Source organism: Mus musculus, chromosome 1 (genome assembly GCF_000001635.26).
Source record: "Mus musculus strain C57BL/6J chromosome 1, GRCm38.p6 C57BL/6J".
NCBI classification, from domain to species: Eukaryota; Metazoa; Chordata; class Mammalia; order Rodentia; family Muridae; genus Mus; species Mus musculus.
In genome coordinates, this window is record NC_000067.6 from 63,961,565 (window position 1) to 63,969,516 (window position 7,952).

At 42.0% G+C, this 7,952-nt stretch overlaps 1 long non-coding RNA gene across 1 annotated transcript; it reads left to right on the forward strand.

Moving 5' to 3' along the window:
* The first annotated feature begins 3,162 nt into the window (after positions 1-3,162).
* On the forward strand, positions 3,163-7,435 carry Gm13749 (predicted gene 13749). The gene is made up of 2 exons (NR_027824.1): positions 3,163-3,234; positions 6,076-7,435. It is a non-coding gene; the product is annotated as a predicted gene 13749 (long non-coding RNA).
* Positions 7,436-7,952: the final 517 nt, after the last annotated feature.

Genomic DNA, 7,952 nt, shown 5'->3' on the forward strand with positions numbered 1-7,952 from the left:
CCAATGGGGTAGAGGCTTTCAGCTTAGTTCTAAGAAAGCTCTGTGTCAGTCTCCCTCTCCTACAGCCTCTCTATCTGGTGGGCAGACACAGAAGGTTCTCCCCATTAAGCTGCAAAGACTAGTGACTAGTGTCATTTCTTCTCTCATATGACAACTTACCAAATGTCAGAACACAGCTACTCCATGAGTCTCTCTTCAGACACTTTTAGCTTTGTTTCTCTAAAAATGTATTTCCAGGCAATTCATCCAACCATGACCTCTATTTTCAGATCTCTGTCAGTACTGTCTAGCAACAAGCTGGTACGCCATAAACAGGAAGTCTTGAGTTCATGTACCTTTTGCCTTTAAGTTACAGTTTACATATATAGTTGAACTCACCTATGACCTGACAAATGCAGAACACTAAAAAAGGACCTCCTTCAGACTCTTCTACCTCCCACTGTGACCTGTATACCATACTGGAACGTGGAATACCATACCATATGCAGTTGGAATGACAAAACCTTTATTAGAAGTCAAGTTGCAGAACAATCAGCTTGTGAAATCCCCAAATTTTGTTTTTGGAACTAACTATTGTCATGTTTCTTTCAAGCTATTATTACCAATTCAATGTTAATCTAGTTAAAGAATCTTTATTAATCTGGTTACATACAATCTTATTGCTTAGGGCACTAAGTCTACTAAAGTCTTTCAGTGTCCTTGCTCTGTCCCCTGTCGCATTAACTACTTCTTCCAGTTGAAGTGTCAGTAGGAAGCAGTGATCCCATGCTGCGTCCATCACTGGCAAACATGGTGGCTAAAGGAGAGATGAAAATCACCTCAGAGATCACATATACTCCATGGGCGTGTTGTGTTCATTACTGTGGTGGACACTCATTAGATATTTGGGAACTATCTCTATTTTCTTACATGACAACAAAAGGCTTTGTCTCTGGGATGTGGTTTTACACACACAAATCCTAAAGGTTTGCTTCTGTCCTAAAATTGATTGGCTCAAATTTTCCTTGTCACAACTGAATCAATCGAAGTTCCTTCTCCCGAACAAAAAGTTGGGATGCTGGAGTCCAGTCTAATCTCCTTAGTGAAAGAGAGGGGAAATATTTATAATGTTCAAGAATATCGGATTTATGATTCTTCTCTACTAAAGCCTATGGAGTAGAGAAAGAACCTTGAAAGAAGCCCAGAGATGAAAGGGGAAGAGTCTGTGTAAATAGGTGGTCTTAGCCCTCTGTGACATCCTCATCCTTTGTAACACAGCCTCGATTTTATGTTAAGTCACCTTGGTGGAAATGATCATGACCTGAAGACAGAAGGACCAAATTAATTCAAGTACTTCCTCATTTTCATAACCCCTTGGTTCATCAAAGCCACCTTGAAGCAAGGTGACTCCCTCCTAGCTCCTGCTCCATCTGTTTATTAGTTTGTGTTTTACTCTGCTCTACGCAGAGGACTCTATTGCAAGTCAGGTGTTTGTAGAACCTGAAGCCATGGTAGATATTCAGCAATGCTTTTCTAGAGGAGATGCTTATACAAGAAGTTGTCTTGGAAGAGAAAATGAAGAGGGAAAGAAATGTGAATAAGGAGGTAAAGTGTTGTTAGGTTGTCTCAAGTTGGTCTTAACTACAGGAGGATCTAGAAATAAACTACATCATACATTGGTTTTAGAATAAAGAGAAAGGGATGGAATTTTGTGTCCCAGTTTTATGACCAGGGTAGAAAGCGAGGCTAGGCAAGGTACTTTACATCAGCCTATAGTTATCCCCTAGAGAAATGGTGAGGCTCTTAAAGTTGTGAGCCACCAGTGTGACTAGCATCTGGGAGAGGGCTTTGCAACCAGGTAAATGTTGTGAATGGGGAACCAAGATAGTCAACACCAGAGTTATTTATTATAATTATAATTATAATTATAATGCTGCTTTCTTTATGCTCTTCAAGGTCAGAGACTACCAAACCTCTCCAAACATAGAGGACCTGATAAATACCAGTTATCCTTTTCTGACTTTTGTCATTGCATCTGTCTTTGTTAGGGTTTTATTGCTGTGAAGAGACACCTTAGCAACTCTTATCATTGGGGCAGGTTTACAGTTCAGAGGTTCAGTCCATTATCATCATGGTAAGAAGCATGGCAGCACACAGGCAGACATGGGGCTGAAGAAGGAGCTGAAAGTTCTACAACTTGATCCACAGGCAGCAGAAGGAGACTGTGAGCCACAGTGGGTGGAGATGGAGAATACGAGACCTCAAAGCCCACCCTCACAGTGACATACTTCTTCCAATAAGGCACACCACCTAATAATGTCATTCTCTATGAGCCAAGCATTCAACACACAAGTGTATGGGGGCCATTTCTATTCAAACCACCCCAGAATCAATCCTTATGTTGCTCTGTAAAATATAATGAAGATGAGAGAGGTCTACATAAAACAGGGGTAGGTGATGGTTTCTGCCATGCTTCTGTACCTTGTAGTGGGGACCTATAACTTTTCTGCCTATATCCATTTCTCCTTCTTCCACGATGACAGAATGCTTGAGTTCCCATTGAAGAAAGCCCTGATTCCTGGCACAGATGCCATTCTGCTCCAGGACTTAGTCCTATCACTTTCAGATGTCCACGTTTCCACACCTACATGAATTGCCTTTGAAGTGACCACATGATCCAACTTGGGGCAATAAATGCAGGGATACTCTTCCTGAGGGGGTGGTAGAAAGTTCTTCCTCCGTCTTATTCAGGACTGGGAAAGAGTCCCATTCTTCTTTGCCCTCTCCCTCCCTCTTCCCCTCTCTCTTCTCACTGCTATTGGTGATAACAGAGCTGTGAAGCCATTTCTGGAACCTGAGCTTGAGAGCAGTCTTGGAAGAAAGATATGACATCTCAAGTAGACAAAAGGCCCTCATAGCCATGATGCCCCTCAGAATATGGTGGAGCTCTGCCTTCAGCCATATCTGAAGTCATAGTCTCTTGAGTCCATCTGTGTGTGAACCAAAATTCCACTATTTCCCTTAGCCATTTCAAATAAGGCTTTGTTTTTTGAAACATAAACTATCCTAAGTGATAGACTACAGGGAGTGGGAGGAGGAATGGATTACAGTCTGGGAATGTCACCACCCACTTGTTTTTGGCAAACTTTCATGTGCAAACCCTCCCCTAGAGTCCTGCAATTTGTTCACATTTAAAAAGAGGAAGAGACATACAGCATCCATGATAAACGGCTCATGCAGCATCCTGACCTGACTGTGAGTACCTTCCCTTCTTCTGGGTGTGTCTAACTTAATTTGGTGTGTGGTACCCTGGCTCCTGCAGTCATACTGACTTCTTTTGGAAGAACACCAATTGTCAGCACAGCTTTGCAGAAACATCTCCAAGACATGAGAAGAAAATGACTTCTCCTCTGTGTGTGTGTGTGTGTTGCTTCTAAAGTTTATATTACAAAAAACTTTTGTTGAAACTGCATTTACATCCTTCTGAACTCCTTTGGAAATAATCAAAACACCAAAGATATCTTAGGAGCTACTTTTTATGATTCTGTGTGTGTGTGTGTGTGTGTGTGTGTGTGTGTGTATTAGTGTGCATCTCTCTCTCTTTCTCTCTCCCTCTCCCCACTCTGTGTGTGTGTATGAGTGTGCATGTCTCTCTGTCTCTGTCTTTTTCTCTGTCTCTCTGTTGCTCTGTCTCTGTCTCTCTGTCTCTCTCTCTTTCACACACACACACACACACACACACACACACACACACACACACACTGTCTAAGAACTGACCTAGGAAGGGGTTGAATGCAAAAGCCCATCCTGGCCATGCATAAAATACCAGGAGCCTGTCAACCAGTTTATCTTGATCTTCTTTCTTTCCCACAATCTTTCCTGACCTCTCTTGTGAGAGGGCTGTGGAATTTGCTCACTCATGGAGGCTATTGTGCTCCTAGATGGATCTTTTAGAAATAATGATCTCAGTTATTATCATGGTTAGCTCTCTCTCTTTGTTTCTTTTCTTCATTTACAGTGCCTAATGCCATCTTTGACCAGATGGAGAATGCAATTAAAATAAATATAATGTAATATAAAAATAAAACAGAACATATTGCTTTTGCAGGGCAATCTGGGCCCAAGATTTTCTGCAGTGGAAATTACTGGCTAAATAAACCTATCTCCTCATTGACACAAAACTGAGAGAAGAGGCAGGTTTCAACAAAAAAAAAAGAGAGAGAGAAAGAAATGTGATTATTTCCTAAATCAAGGCAAGAGAAGTTTTGCCCAAATGGAAAATTATTGAAGTAGAAAAGGTTTTTCCTTTCTATCTTTATATAAACACCATCAGAAAAGTCAATACCACAATTCAGGTGCTACAGGGAGTGAAAATAAATGGACAGAGCCATCTCAAAGAAGCTTCCAGTTTAGTTGTGCAGAATCCACATTGGTGAAAGGCAACTGGAGTTATACCCCAGGTGACCTTGAATACAGAGACATCACAACTGTATTCTAACTATGTGGTGCCCTGTGCCCCTGTGTTGCCACATCTGAAATGCATTCTTATCAGTAGATATTTCCAACACAGAATGGTTGGATTATAGCCTCTAACACTCAGTCATTACAGATACTACCTTAGTAAAGGTAATTTAAAAAATACAAGCAACACAGACTCAGATGTGCAAACATGAGGATTGTTGGAAGGATCCAGGCTTTTCTCTTACTTAGAACTTGGCAGTCCTGCACTCTTGGAAGACAGGAAAACAGAGACTTGAAACTCACAATCCACAGAGTCTCATCAAGGCTTCATGTGGCTATGGGTCATTGGTTTCTACCTCTTTCCAGATACCAACTCTCTCTCTCTCTCTCTCTCTCTCTCTCTCTCTCCCTCCCTCCCTCCCTCCCTCTCACTTTGCAATAGTCTCTTTTCACAAGGTAGCTTTAAAAGAATATCACCTCCCCAGAGGGAGATTCCTAAAAAATGATTATCACCCCAGGTCCTACATCCCAGCAAAGGCTCTCAAATTGGGCCAGCTATCCATCTCTGACTTGTAAAGGGACTATCAGTTATTGTAAGTGCGGTATCAAGAATTCACCCATCCGAATGGGTGGATAGTTCTCAGAAAAGTCATCTCAAGTCTAACATGATGGGGTGCGTCTCTAAGCCCAGCACTCTGGCAGAAGCAGGTGATTCTTTGTTTCAATTCATCGAAAGCTCCCGAACAGCTAAAACTGCATAGAGAGGCCCAGAGAGAGAGAGACAGAAAGACAGACAGAGAGACAGAGAGACAGAGACAGAGAGACAGAGAGACAGAGAGGGAAGGAGGGAGAGAGGGAGAGAGAAAGAGAGAGGTAGATCAAAAGTTCTCCCATTATGAACTTGTTCCAATTAATTAAAGATATTCTGATTCACTAAATTTTTTTCACTTATGATCATTTCTGTGATTGCAAACCATAAACTGAATCTTTATTCTTCACAATGCATCTATTTCTCCTTTCCATATCTTGAAGGCATGGCTGATAGAAGCATATCAGAAAGCTTATATTCTGGCAGGGTGGGGGATCTTCTGATAATATTAACCCTTTTCTCTTTGAAGCCTGTGCACATACCAAAAATTGGTAGAGGCGAAGCTTTGCCTGAAGAATTTCTAAGTCCAGATAAAGAAGCTTGAGAAAAGTTGAAAGGCCACCATATACCTGCTGCATGCCAAGAGGAATATCTGCAGTGTCATTTGAAAGCAAAATAAGTTACCGTGCCACGAAGAAGCCTGACTCAAAGGCACACTTATGGATATCTGTTGATACACTCTCTCAGGTCACACAATTTTAATTTAATTTTTGCTTCTGTTGAATATTTTGAGTGCTAATATGAGAAATTAGAATAATCTATTTCATACACATTTAAGACAGGCAAATCATCTTGTGAAATATAAAGTTAATGATTTAATCCTTGGGTTCATCTCATGAGTGGAGTATTATTAGTACTTTGCAGGTGGAAACATTAAAGCTGAGGGAAGTTATGTGGCCAGCCATAGACACACAGCTAGTGCACCCATGAATACAATTACCCACCTCTGTTCATCACTCAAATGTGTCCTTATGTGTCCAACTCAGATCCATTGTACTTGGTTTGACGCTGCAGCTCATGGAAAGATCAGCAGATATACACACTGTCCAGATCTTATCTACGTACTGAGCAGAGCTCCAATCTTTGGGAAATCCATCTACCTTGGCGAAGCCATTTTCTTCAATGCTGATGATGGCACCAAACATAAAAATCTTTCCAAGCTACAGAAGCTAGTGAGAAGCTTTTTTATGGAGACTGAACCCCATAGGTTTAATTTTCTCTACGTTCTGCCACCAGTCATCAGAGAACTGACCAATGCAGTAGAGTAAGATACTGTTTCCCTTGACGTCCAAAGACTGCTTTGAAATGCCGACAAAAGTTTAGGTGACATGGAAGGGAAAGCCAGCTCTATTTTTAATGGCTTGGCATTTTGACTCACGGTTGACTCATCACCCCTCTCACTGCAGCTCCTACTCCCTGCCTGCCTCACTCTACCCTGTTTCTGCAGCCAGAAGCTGATCCGGGGTCACCTTTTGATTAGATCCCAGAATCTTCCCCACCAAAGCTTCCCCGCATCATACGAAGAACATATGGCTCGAGATTGTGTGCTCTTGACTGCGCTGTCACCCGGTACTGGCTCTGGCCTTCGGTTGCCCTATCTGTAAGATGACAGGAATGAAGAAATATCTACTGGGCCCCTTCCAGTTTTAATGTTCATCCCCCGGAGTGAGAAAAGACAACACTTCTCAAGGTTTACCCAGTCTCCTCATCCAAGCCTTCCCGTGGCATTTTTGGCAGAGAGAACACTTTAAAAGGGTTGTCTGCGCGCCCCAGTCTTTCCTGCTTTCTAGGGCTAACAGATGCGAGGTTAATACTAAGTGAGAGCTGCAAAGTCAGGAAGAACACAGCCACTGAGACCCACTTCCCACGTGCTTTGCACATTCCAGTGTGACATTTGGTGGCTTATTCTGAATGCTTTACTCACTTCTACTCTAAAAAGACATGTACTTTAAGGGGCTCCTTCTCATAACGAATACTTGAGCGAGCAAGACCCATGTGCTCTGCGGCTCCAGGTATGAAAGACTTTTAGCTCCTTCAAGCTGGAGCGCCAGTGGATAGGTACCCTGCAGCTGATTTTGATATAGCCTCTGACCTCATTACGCACCAAGGATCAGAGGACACAACCTGGCTAGCACTTGGAATTTTCAGTTCAGGTATTTGAGATTCCAGCTTTACTAATTACTTGCCATTTAATCCTGGGCAATGGTTTGAACACCAGTGTGCCTTACTCCCCCATCTGCAACAAGAGGATAACATGCATGTCTGCTTCATAGGGTGGTGGTTAGAGTTAAATGGCATTGTCCACATAAGATAATTAACAGGGTGCTTTATTCATAACAAGTATTCAAAACATGGTGGTTGATATCATTATTCCTCCAAATATTTGTTCACCTACACACAATCAATTCAAGGGACAAAAAGCATTTTTGATTGTAAAACACAGAGGACAATGTCCCTATTACATAAACAAAACAATTATGGTTTTCCATTTCTTTGAGTTTCCAAGCAAAACTATGGGTATAAAATTCAGGGCAGAGCAAAATTGAATTTCCAGGAAAGTGATATCTAAGGAGGTTTTAAGCAAGGGAGAGGTTTGTTGGCTCAAAGGCATAAACACATCTTGTCCTTGGAAACAGAATGGGAGCAGACACTGTGCCTGGCTTCTGACTACTTATTAGAGAACTTACACCTGTGTGAAGACAGAGGTGCTGGTCTAATTTAGCTCCAATCCATGTCTCCAATCTCTGCTTCTTTCCCTCTTTACTCAGTGAGATATCTGCATTCCCAGAAGGAGCTTGGGGAACCTGGATGCTGATGTGGAATAAGGCAAGGATGGAGAATGTAACAGTGAATCAATCATAGG